At 38.4% G+C, this 12,942-nt stretch overlaps 1 long non-coding RNA gene across 1 annotated transcript; it reads right to left on the bottom strand.

The window, feature by feature from the left end:
• Positions 1-2,820: 2,820 nt before the first annotated feature.
• Positions 2,821-10,981, bottom strand: LOC146442207 (uncharacterized). The gene is made up of 2 exons (XR_014850184.1): positions 8,133-10,981; positions 2,821-7,295 (listed from the first exon to the last, which is right to left on the bottom strand). It is a non-coding gene; the product is annotated as an uncharacterized LOC146442207 (long non-coding RNA).
• Between the last annotated feature and the right edge of the window lie 1,961 nt (positions 10,982-12,942).

Genomic DNA, 12,942 nt, shown 5'->3' with positions numbered 1-12,942 from the left:
CTTGTACATTAATTGCTTTAATATGTGTCAATCAAGAAAGAGCTCATGTATAAACAGATTTTAGTTAATAAAGGATTTTACCATGTTTCCTGACCCGAATTATTTAGGTCATATGTCACAGTTTAAAGATGTAAGTGATCATAAAAATAAATATTGCACATTACAAAGTTTACTATATTGGCAGAACTATAAAATTTCATTTCTATAAATATTAAATTATAAGACTGCTCAGCATGTAGGTATTTAGCATTAACAGAGATACTGAAAAGAAAAAAATTGATATTTTATTTGCTTTTTCTTTTTGAGAGTACTTAAAATGAAAGCCTCGTACAAAAATGCCTGAATTTGAATACAAAATTTACCAAAATAGTTTTGTTTCAAATTGACATAATGCAATCAGACTTCCCATTTCCATAATAAGCTGATATGATTGCTGAATTGCAGAAGGAATTTTGAATACAAGGTCTGGAATTTTAATACAGCATTTTTTAAGCTTTGTTGCTAAGTGGACATATTTCAGATTACAAGTGAACTCAGCTGACACTTCATTCTTGAGAAGGAAAGCTGTTGCCCAACTAATTCATTAATATGATTACATGAACAGAAAATTACAAGCAAGACCAAAAAATCCAACAGGAATTTTTATGGAAAATACTCACATAAGCAGAGTATCAGTAGAGAAATAGACCTGAATGCAAGAAATAGCAGCATTATTCTAGGTAAATTAGGTGTTTTTCTGTGGCATGCCTGTGTCTTTAGTAATTGTTGAGCCTCGTGAAAAAAAAAAAGCCCGGAGTGGTTTGTACTAACCCACTGGTGTGGTTAGCTCAATTCTGTACATTTCAGCAGGCCCTGTCCTGATCCATGCCCTGGGGGAATTGGACTCGTGACATGAAGGATGAGGTATTTTGTATGTTTTTATGTGGTGGTTCTTTTTTTTAACAGGAAAAATGTAAATGTCTAAAAAGTAAATGGGATGCAAGAGAGTTACTAAGTAGGGTTTGTGTTTTGAAATACAAATGAGAAATGAAAATGAGCTCCTGGTAGTGCATAGTGAAATGTGAGAAGGAGCAAGATCAAAGACAAAGGTACTGTACCTGAAACATGAAAAAAAGAAAAAAACAACAGGGCAGCTGAGGAGCATTATCTTGCTGAGGAAAACTAATGCAGAAAATTTCGTTGCCATACTCTGTTCTCACTGCTCATTTCAGTGTCTTTTTCAAAACACCCTCCCTGCTGCTCAGATGGTGTTGGGGAGCTCAGGACTTATGTCTCAAATACCCTGAGGAAGAGCACAAACTGGATACAATAGGTAATGCACATCTCAATGCAATGCACTCCATATGGAGTGGAGCACTGTAACAGGCATTCTTAATTTATCCCCACATTTTATAACACTGACAATTGAGTACAATTGCACCTGGGTAGAAGATGCTGCTCAGTAGAGATACATTCTCATGCTGAAATTCAGATGTCTGGCTGTTATGATTGTCCTTAGAGAAGGCTGAAGAATGATTGTATGACTAAAACTGATGGATCCAAGCTGGAAGTCTGAAAATATCTGTGAATATCACCCCACGCCTTTCTTTAAATAGGCATCTTTTTCAAGGAAATAGATATTTGGGAGAGAGGTTGCTGTTACTCCCTGAAAGCAATACAGTAGTCAATGAAAGAAGTTTGATGTAACAATGTTTGGTTTACCTTTAGGAGATCAGGCATTTAATAAAGTAAACTAATCTGAATATTTGAAACAGTTATCAGTTTTAGAAGCAACTGAGGTTTATGCTAAGTGCTGTAGTTTGAGATTGAATTTTAACATTTTATAATAGAGATTATGTGAAAACAGTGGACAAAAATCAGATTTCTTAAATTTCTGTTTCTGAGTCATAATTAGTAAAACTATTGGTTCTATTTCTTTTTGCTGATTCATTCTGTTTCTTTTTGCTGTTCGGTTGTTTCTTTTTTGCTATATAGTCTTGCATGGAGGTTACATTGCTGCCACAGGAATCATCTTCCTCTCTTATTGATCAAGCTGTGTGTCATTCCCCTCTGTCTCTTCACAGGTACCTTTCATCTACATCATGTTTCTAAGAGTCACCATTTTTTTTGGTCTTTTTGGACATCTAGTAAAAATATTTGCATGTCTTTTATTTCCTCCATTTTCCTTTTCCTCAGTTTGCTTATTCAAACACTCATGACAAGCTGCCTCTCTTGGCAGCCTTGTTTTGTTTACGCGCTTTTTCACTCTATGCTTGTATTCAGCCCTGTATTTGTTTGGCAAATGATCTCCTTCTCTTGTTACATCTTTGCTTTCTCTTCTGTTTCTCCTCAAAAAACACTCCTGATAGGTGTGAGCCTTTAAAAGGTGTAGAAAGAAACTTGGAAGCAAAAGTATTAAACACCAATGCTTGATTAAGAATAATGTTCGGTTTAATTCAACATTATAAGTTTCTCACAAATAATACTGATTTAATTAATGACCTTTAGGTGTCATTGGTTGAACATATCTATCTGTTATCACCTTACTGTGGTTCTAAATTTAATTTTTTAAATTTAGGTGTCTGTATATGTCTTCTGAAACCACAAGTTCCCTCACCCCTGCCCCTTCCTTTCTGTCTGAATTATGGCTCTGCTGGTTGGAGTACTATTTGTAGTGCTCTCTCCTTCTCTCTCTGAGCCATCAGTCTAAAAAAACCCCAGTGCCTGGTTTATTTTAGCTTTATGGATCACTAGACAAAAAATATCTACTGATCGACTCTGTCACATGAAGAATAATGGTGGTGCTGTTGTTATGACAGCCTAAAGACATAATCAAGACAGTTTCTGTTGGTGGAAGCAGTATCTTTTATTAGACCAGCTTGTATCACTGGCAAAATTAGACAAGTTTTTGGGCATGTGAGTAATTTTTCAGGTCTGAAATAGAAGCAGAAGACTTCAAAGCTAAGTACAAGTTGAGTGCATTGTCTTGTCACATTAGTTGTGCTCAGACCATCTCAAAGGGAAAGTTAGTGAAAGTAACAGTGAGAGAAGGAGGAGTCTGAGGAAGAGATACATCAAGGGGGTGCCAGGAGGTTTTTCTCTCACAAAAGCACTGTCCTGAATTCATGGGTTTTGGTATCCAGCAGATTTGTGAAAGCACCCAAGTTTTTCTTTGGAAATTGTGGGAATCCTCGAGAGTCTGGCCTAAGATTTTCAAAGTGCAGTGATTGTTTTCTGAGAATTACACTCTTCCTGATAACTGGGAAACTTCTGTCTTTCACCTGTATATGTTCATTCTTTCTGGTGCCCAGTAGTTGCTTAGTTTCACCTGCAGTTACCCTGAGAGCACTCAATGCACCTGATAAAAGGTCCCCAGAATTACAGGCATAAGACCTGATTGTTCTGTGTTAAGGCATATTTATTGTGCTAATAGTGGAGAGATGTTGGTTATGTTTTGTGCTTGTGAAGGGCCTAAATACATTTAGTTTGTTTTGGCCACAGGCAACTTGCCTCGCCTAGTGGGTTTAGTGAGGTTGAGACCTGTGTAATTAGAAGGGAGGATCTGGAGAGCTCTATTTCAAAACAGCATTGTTTTCTAATAAATCTTTCAATGCCCGCATGTGTTTTTCAGCACATGAAATTGTAAGTGGGAAGGATGTACAAGGGCTTGATGATCTGCTACCACTGTGCTATTTCAACATCATGCATATCCAACAGTTTGACCTGTTTTTCTACTTGTAGCAGTCAGTCTGATAAAATAGATTATTAATACATAGAAACCTAAAGAATACAGCCTTGCTTTTGAAAAAAACAGGTCCTAACATCAAGAAAAGAGGATAAATGATGTTAAGATTAGCTTTTGTACAGTCTGCGTCACCATGTGTCAAGAATGTTGATTGCGCTGAAGTTAAAACAACATTTATGAATCACTCTGTGGGGGAGGATTTGCTACTAGTGTTGCATTTAACCTTTTCCCTAAATCTTTTTGTTTAGGTAGGAGCCCAAGATGATGATCAGTGTATGAGCATTGTTAACGTTTGTTAACCTCATCTTCATTGATGTTTTTCACTTCTGCTACCAATGGTCTTTCTTGGTGACTACTGGCAATGCTGTAATACTGTGTCCATACTGTCCAAGTGAACAGCCTACACTGTCCTGTTCACTGTAGGGAATCCCATCCGTGTCTAAATAACCAGAAAACTGTGCCTCCTCTATTTGGGTAATGATTTATAGTCCACTTCTCTCTGGTTTCCCATAAAGCTGTCTCACGATATCTTCTCTTTCAGCCAAATGTTTTTCTCAAATCCATGTTCCCCGAATCTCCAGGTGTCTATTCTGTCCTTACATGACCAAGTATTCCACAAGAGTTGTCTCTCAAGTTTCATCAAGTGCATAGTACAGGTGGATAATTGGCTTTTGTGATGCTTGTAACATGAGTATTACATTGATTAATCAGCAATATTTTTTGGTATTAAACCTTGGAAGATGTACTGAAGTGGTGCTATGGGCACTTGTAATTCTTCAGGGTTTGGAGATGACCATGCTTCACAGGAGAACTTCCACAAAGCATCGTATTCCTTGGTAGAGCACAAGAGAATAGAGCTTGTAGTTATTTGGCAAAGGGCAGTAAAAATGGTCTCACTGTGTCTCATCTGAGAGAAGGATCCCAGGAATTTCCAGTTGGGGCAGAACTTCTGAGGGTTCGCTGGTTTAAAAAGAGTGGAAAGGAAGGAGGACATTCAGGCAGACCATGGATTTTGAGAAGATAGCACTTCTCAGTGAGAAAATAAAATAATAATAGTAAAAAAGTAGTATGGGGCGTTGCAGCAGTTCTTGATCTCCAGTGCTTCCTGAACTTGAAGTTGTTTCTCTTTCTACTTCTCACTAGAAGCCAGACATATCCAAAGCAATTCATACTGTGTAACTTCCTTATTTGCAGCTAGAACAATATGTTTCCAAAATGTCTTTCCTTTTTTTACAAGATCACAAGAAACATGGAAAAGCCTGACGTTTTAATAACGGCATAGTGTGCTGGTGTTCTCAAAATTAAGAGAATACTCATTCAAGAATAAAGGCTCTTGTGACCTGTACTTTATGGTCTCATTTCAAAATACTGAGCAGAAATGTTTTGTTTTAAAATTATATCTTTTATCATGACAAAACTTCCCAAAGTATTTTCTATGCTTTCCATCTGGCTCTACCAGAATTGTTTCATTCTTTCCCAGCAGAGACATATATTGTGGAGAGTCTTTTGTAAAGCTAATGGTGTATGTTTAATACAAAATATAACATGAGATAAATTCTTGGTGCTTTTTGGAAAATGAAGCCTCTGAAGACAAGCAGTCCCCAAGAGCATACCTGCAGGGGCTCTCAGTCCCAGGGTGACACCTTTGAGGGTCCTCTCACACTAGCCCCCAGTCACCACTGTGCTTAGAAGCTTGGAAATGGCTCTTCCCACGGCAACATGGGGCTGTTTCTGCCAAGAATTTGGCCGAGAGTGGAGGAACAGCTTCCCTTGCAAGCTGTGGCCTGCAGTTGTCAGCGGCCCTAGAGTGCCAGTGAGGCTCCGTCTCACACTGATATGATGAAATAGCTGGGATAACCACATTGCCCAGGGACTCAGCCTCTTTGACAACCCTGGGCTGGCTGATGCAGCTGTACTGATGTTTTCTGTCTGGGGTTATGAGTAGAAAACACTTTGTAAGGAAAATAAAAGCTAATATAGGCATTTTTATGTTACCTCCAGCTTTTAAAATCTATGTTTTCAGGTAGAGCTTTTGAAATAATATATAAGAAAATACAAATGTTTGGCTGAAGAAACACTTCATCTTGTTCTTTTGAGAGCAATTTATCTAACACATAATTTAACTTAACAAAAAAGTACATGTACTATTCATTTAGGTGTTTTTTTTTCCATCCTCTCCCTGAGTGATATTTCTCTTTGGTCTATGAAATCATCATTCAGAATATGAAATCATGATTCAGAATATGTCTGGATGATTATATCCTACATGAGATATAGAAAAATGGTTTAATTCCAGATGACCCCATATAAGGTTAGGATTAACCTTATTAGAATTTGTCATCTGGAAAAGAGCTTTTTTTCTTATTAAGAAAACAACAGAAAACATAGTTTTGTTATTAGCTGGGAGTACTGTGCAATTCTCCAGTAAAGCAACTATTAAAAATTTATTTTCCATAGAAGTGCAACTTCTAGCACTTTGCCAGTATTAATTAATAAAAATTAATTCTAATGTAGAAAATGAGGTATTAATCTCCAATCTTTAAAGAGGTGTTGTACATTATAGACATACAGCCTTTCAAAAATAAGGGAAGATTTCTTTACTATTTTGTTTTTTGTATTTGCAGCTGTGGACTACATGTATTCAAAATAGGTGAAACAAACTGCAAAACATCCTTGGTGACAAGATAACAGGGTAAGGTTTTCACCTTAACAAACTGAAAAACAAATTTTTCAAATGTTTTCAGACCTAGTTTAATCTTCAGTGAAAGAATGTGGAGGAGGTAGAGGGCATAAACTCTAATGTACCATTTCTATTTTATGTAGCTACACTCAGCTCTAACAGGGATTAATTTATTTCAATCAGCATGAATCTTGGCAGTTGTATTTAGTATATGTGGCTCAGAATAAGCTCTTTAAAGGCAGAAATCCTGACGTGCACTGCAGCCACACTGTACTGTGAACTGATTACCTGAAGAACAAAAAGCTGTTCAGACCTTTAAAGACATAGAAAGCCATGGAAAACTTATTTCATCACTGTGCTTTAGGGGAAGCTGATGACTCTGTACTTGATTTATAAAAGTGTTCATATATAGTCCTCCACACCTCTGTGTGCAATTTCTTCACTCACTTTGCTTGTTTAATCAAGCAAATCTATATTACCCACACACAACAGTATTACTGCCGTGTATCTCAGTCATGGGTTTTCAGAATGCTTTTGCAGCTTGTGCGTATACAGCTTAAGATCTCCTGCAACACAAAGTCTTGAGGGTGCTTAACCAGTCACCCTGTTTATGCTCACACATTGCTCAGACTAATGTCAGTGACTGAATAGATACAAATGATACTTTTTTTTATCAGACACTTTATTTTTCAAAGGCTAAGAAGTTAGCTTCTGTGTGTGTGACAAGCAGGAAGTTCTTGCCTTCACATTTACAACCTGGCAAAGAAAGTCGAACACATCAAGTCTCTTGTCAAGGACGCACCAGATGAGAGTGAGGTAGCTGGGAAGAGCTATTTTCTGCTATTGAGTCCCTGTGCTTTAACCTCAAATGAACGCAGGAAGAAGCCTGACCTGAAAATAGCAGATTTTCAGTTAAGATCACTAATGAGGATTTTAATTAGTTGAGTAAGCCAGCATCAATACAATCAGTAAGCCAGTAGCTACCCTTACATGCCTGTCATATAGACTAGTAACAGCCCATAAAGTTATTAAGGACACCAGGCACTGATTGAGTGTTAATTATGTTCATCCCTGGATAGGACCCAGCTGCTCTAGGCACCTCTCTTGGATCTGTGCTGTAGGGATCTCGTGCAAACTATTCTTATACACTGATGACTTCCCTCTCCAGTATGGACTATGTACCTCTGAAAGCCTCCAGAAAGATGCACTGAGTACTTGAGTTTACACTTGTATTGAACTGATGGATTTCAGGAGCACCTGGCATCCAAAAGGCTACATCTGTAAAAGCAAGTAGTAGCTCAAAAGAATCAGGTCTGTAGAGTGAAGAAAATGCTGTGAAGATTCATGACCACACTATGTGCTCTTCTCAAGGGTTTTCTCTGGACTAGCTCTGGTTGGTCCCAAGAAATGACCACCCTTTGTTGAAGCACAGCAATTACATCCCTAGAGGCCACTTTTCTGTTTAGCTCCATCTGGGAAGGGTCTGATTTGTGCTGCCACTGCTCTTGTGCTGCCAAGGGGGAATAACAGGGAGCATTTAAAACACGCCTAACATTTAAAAGCACACTCCTGAGCTGCACCAGAATGCTAATGCACTCAGAGACATCTTTGTTATTCAGGTACAGGCCTTTGGCTCTTTGTGTAGGATGACAAGCTCAATATGCCCTAAACTGGGCAGAAAGGAACCTGCTTGTCTTTACCAGGGTGCACAGTGCCAGCAAATCTTACCCATGTGCATTCTCTGGTGAGCCTTCTGGTGGGAACTATTTGTGTACACTTTGTTGCATCCCTCAAAGTCACGCAGATGGATGCACTGCTTCCTGGAGTCTGGAGACTCAGACCTCCTCTGACGCCTTGTGCTCTCAATACTGAATGGTGAAATTGAATTGAAAAACAGAACAGAAGCAGAAAAATTAAGCAAGAGCATGGTGTATATCCCAGGCCCCCAAAAATTAGCTGTAACAGAAGTGACCATGCCAGAAGTGACGTAAACAATGAATTAACTATATTCCTTCCTACAAATTTGATAGATTTAATGCTTGAACTAGAGCATGTTTTGCAGCATGAAATAATTGAAGTGTTGAAAAAGAAGTGCATATTACCCAAAAACCCACCATGATCCTTGAAATACATCTCCAATAGTGAAGCAGCCTGACTGTGTTTGAGCTCTGTTTCTATTTGACTTGTGAGGTACAAGCTCACTGAACTGTTTTCTAAACAAGTTTATGTATTGCCTCCATAACTTCTCTTTGACAAGTTTAAATAGATAAAAAGCCTGAAACCTTTTATGAAAAAGTGTTTACTGTACCCAGATCTGAACTACAGATCCTCGCATTTGCCCAAGCACCTGTTATTTGCTTGAATACAGACTGCTAACAGATCCTGATCAGCCCTGCAGCAGCAATTTTTCCATTTTCTTATTTAACAATTCTCAGTCTATCACGTGCAAGCCAAGAAATTTTATTTCCTTTCAGACCACCAATAAATGAAGTTTATTAGAACAAGGCCAAAGAACAATCCCCACAGAAACACACAAATGCTTATCAAAGATACTCCATTTTCAGCCATGTCCTATGGCCTATCAGTTATCCCAATTTTAAGCAATTAAAGATGTAACATTGAAGTCATGTTTCTTCAGTTTCTAAGTACTGAAGTACTAAGTGTGTGCTGAACCTAATACTTGAAGAAAGCCTTGCTACAACATTGCAATTGGCTTGGTTAGATAAACTATTGTCAAGTTGCAAGACCAAGATCCAAACCTTCATTGACTGTCAGTAATTATAATACCCAGCCATAAATCATTATTAACTGATCATCTCATGAACCTCAGCACGATTATGTTGCACAGCAATCATGTTCACCCACAGCTACACCAGCCTGTTTAGCTAAATACTAGAACCATTCTGGCCTTCATCAGGTTTCTAGGACTTCCCAGATTTATTGACATTCAAGGTAAATGGGCCACAGATTAATTAGCCTGCTTTTTAAGACTCTTAAGATCAATGTGAACGAAAAGCATGAACCTTTGGGGAAGCTATGCTACTAAGACAGGCATTTGAAAGGAGCACTGATATTGATGCATCTGCTGGGAAGCTCCTTTTTAACACTGACCTGCAACCTCCTGTTAGAGGAGCTCCTGTACAGCTGTAGCTGTTACACCATGCACTGAACTCCTAGAGCTTTCCAGAACTTGCTAAGGACTATTTATGTGGGGTTAAAAGTTTGCATAAAGCATCTCATATCATTAGCATGTGATTTCACAGATGTTCTAATTTCTGCATACAAATGTCTAAGCCTTGAATTAGCAGTAGTCTGAGTTACACATTTTTATTTTTGTTCAAGTATTTTCACAGTACAATCCTAATTGAAAGCACTAGTAGGGAAAAAAAAGTGCTTTTTTTCTGAATAGTACTCTTTTTCTCTTAACATATATTCATATTTCACCTTGAGTCAAGAGATTCTCCAGATTAATTACTTTTGCCTATAATACCATGCATGCAAACAGATGCACATAGAATTTCTGAAATGGAGAAAGAAGTGGACAAGAGGGCTGTAGTATCGACATTAGCTTGCAAAAAGTTGTCCCCAGTTGAGTAAGACGCATTAGCACTTTAACTATATGACTTGAATACAGATGTGTAGCTCTCACAGAAATGGCTTAGGAATTGCATTTAAGCATGTGCGTTTCAGAACAAATAAAAACCTTGGGTTAGATGTTTCACTGAGAATGGTTTCACTACTCCAGTTGTTTTTTTTGGATTTTTTTTAACTTCCCATGAGCTAACATGTAAAGCAAACATTAAAGCTCAACAGTGAACATACAAAATCCAGTGCTCAAAACCAGAAAATCTTTATCTTTGAAAATAAATATTTGTGCATCATTTTTGCTGCATGTAACTTGTGAGCTGTCTTAAAAGCCTTTTTCATAACAGAGTGTTCAGATCCTGGAAGTACAGCTCATTTAAATGGAAGGAGGATCAAGATTAAAATGCTGCTGCAATTTCCAGCCCTGAGACAACATGAACCTTGAGAAGAGCCAGCACCTCATGAAAGCTATTTGTCACATACAAGAAAGTGGTCTCATTGCTAGGAACTGCTCCATACTTTATACATGTATATTTATACAGAAGAGGGTGGCACACGATCAATGCTGCTGCTTCTTAACTGGATTGCTCCCTCTTTCTGAAAAGTGTAGGACCCTACATATTCCACATGAGGGAGAATAACTGAATAAGCCACAGAAGGTGACAAGTATTGTCACCATCCCCCGAGAGCTTTACTGGCATTGCTTGCTCAGCACAATGAGGAGAAAAGCTACTGTCAGCTAGAACCAGCAAATGTCATCTCATGCCTTCCCTTCTCAGCCATTCAGGATAAATGACTAACCAGCAGAGGAGACTCACATGGCAAGTGAGAGCATATGCCCAAGGTGGTTTTCCTCTGCCACTTCAACTCTTGTGGAGCAGGGGGACCACCACTGCAGACATTCTCACTGGTGGAAAAGGAGGCAGAATCTACCTGATATCACCAGCTTTGTTTTAGCATTGCAAAAGTTGTGTCTTTTTTTTTTTCTTTTTTTTTTTCTTTTTTTTTCCTTTTTTTTTTTTAAATCGGGATATCACCAAAGGCCCTAAAAAAGCACAAAGCGCTTTTTTGAATTTCCTCAGGTTAGTCCCTCTCATGGTAACTTCCAGATGATTTGCTAATGTTCTTTCCCTTTTCCATGCAAGCAGTAAAGGGACACCTTCTTCTTTCTCAAGCAATTTCTACAAAATGCCCTCACTGACCAGGCAGACAAGGAAAGTCCTCTAAACCCCAACTTCTGCTGAATGTGATCTGCACTGCATGAGACAGGGATTATAACAACCCTGGTTGAAGGATGATTTTTCCTTTCTACAAATGCTGCCCATGACTTCTGAGCTGTTTTGCCTCTGTTCTATGCAGACTGTGAATAGCCCTTGGTATTGGAATACACACCAGCTAAAATTTTTTAATATAATTTTAGTATGGGATTTTGGTTTGCCTTTGCCTTGGAGAAAAGAATTTTAAGTGTTTTCTTTTTTTTAGGAGATGAGCTTAACATTTCAACAGACTGGGAATAGTCCAAAAGATACCCAAAAGATAATGTCTGTAAGCAAACATCAACAAACATCTACCCCAGATGGCACCCCCTGACGTGGTCTGAGGCACCTAGTCTGGGAAAACAAAGATAAGAAAGAGGATCTAATTAGCATTGGAGGCGAAGAAATCCAGGTCCAATAGGAAACCAAATACTAAAGACTACACAACTTTGGACCAATGCACATTAAACCAATGAAGTTCTATGGGTTTTGTCTGTATAAAATCTAGAGAAAATCTTGTAAAATTCATGTGTCATGGAATGATTTTCTCTGCACACCTGGGCTGTGTGTGGATGAAATGGTTTCTGTGGCACATTCTGGCCAGAACAACATCCTGGCCAGAAAATAAAGTAATGCCTTGACTCTCTAACATTAAAAATATTGTTGTTTTTCTCGCAGTTTCAGTGACAACACCAAGGCAATCCTGTAAGGAAAGAGGAATATTTGAACTTTACCCTCATCTTCATTGGCATTTGCAGCAGGTTGTTGTACATACTTATTCAGAGTATGTAGCTGACAATTTTCACTGGAGTTAAGCCTGTTCTTCTCAGGACTTTTGCTGTGGGCAGGAATATACGCATCTCTCTGATTCTACCGCTCCGAGCAGGAGGTCTAAAATCAGCAGGCTCTTTTTCCTGAGCGCATCAGGTGGAGGAGCTCTCCCCCTTGTGGAGTCAAATGTAACTCCTCTGGAAACTTCTGCTTCCGTGATCACCCACTCTCTGAGACAGACAGCACCTAAGTCCTTAGCAAGAGAAAGGTGAATGTAATTCGCAGGTTTCCTCATATGATGGCACGATATGGGCAAGAGCAATGTCTAATCAGAAATAAGGTAATACCACTATGAAGACCATGTTTTGACCCAAACACACATTGTGCATTGCAATCATTCTGAAATTCTTTCATACATCAGGCATCTTGTTCAGCAGTTTGTCCTTGAACTTATGGTCATTACTGTCAAATTTGCCTTTCTTCTGTTTCTAAATGACTCTTTGCACTCCTATATAGAGGAAGGATTTTTTTACCACCTCTGGTCTCTGTAGGTAGAATGTTCTCAAACATCACCAAGCAGGTTTTCTTCCAGTGTAAACTATTTTTGCCCTCCCTCCATCCAGCAGGTGTGGCTCACAGTTGTTCTTGGCTCTGGGAAATGAACATTTCTGAGCATTATGTAAATATATTGCTGAATTGATCCTTTTTTCTCTGTGTATGCTGAACTGTATTCAGTTCTATTACTTCACAGACAGATGAACTTTTGGATGAACTGCTATTTAAACACCTACTAATTTCTACTGGGTTTTTTTATTGAATTGTAATACAAATCAATACATTCTCATGTATTGTTCCCAAGATCAACTCTTGATCATTTGCTTTAATGTTGACCTCTCATGTTTCAAAGCCTGGTCATGTAACTGAAA

The sequence above is a fragment of the Lichenostomus cassidix genome, chromosome 2, assembly GCF_008360975.1.
Source record: "Lichenostomus cassidix isolate B80296 chromosome 2, HeHo_3.0, whole genome shotgun sequence".
NCBI classification, from domain to species: domain Eukaryota; kingdom Metazoa; phylum Chordata; class Aves; order Passeriformes; family Meliphagidae; genus Lichenostomus; species Lichenostomus cassidix.
This window is presented reverse-complemented; position numbering and strand designations above follow the sequence as displayed.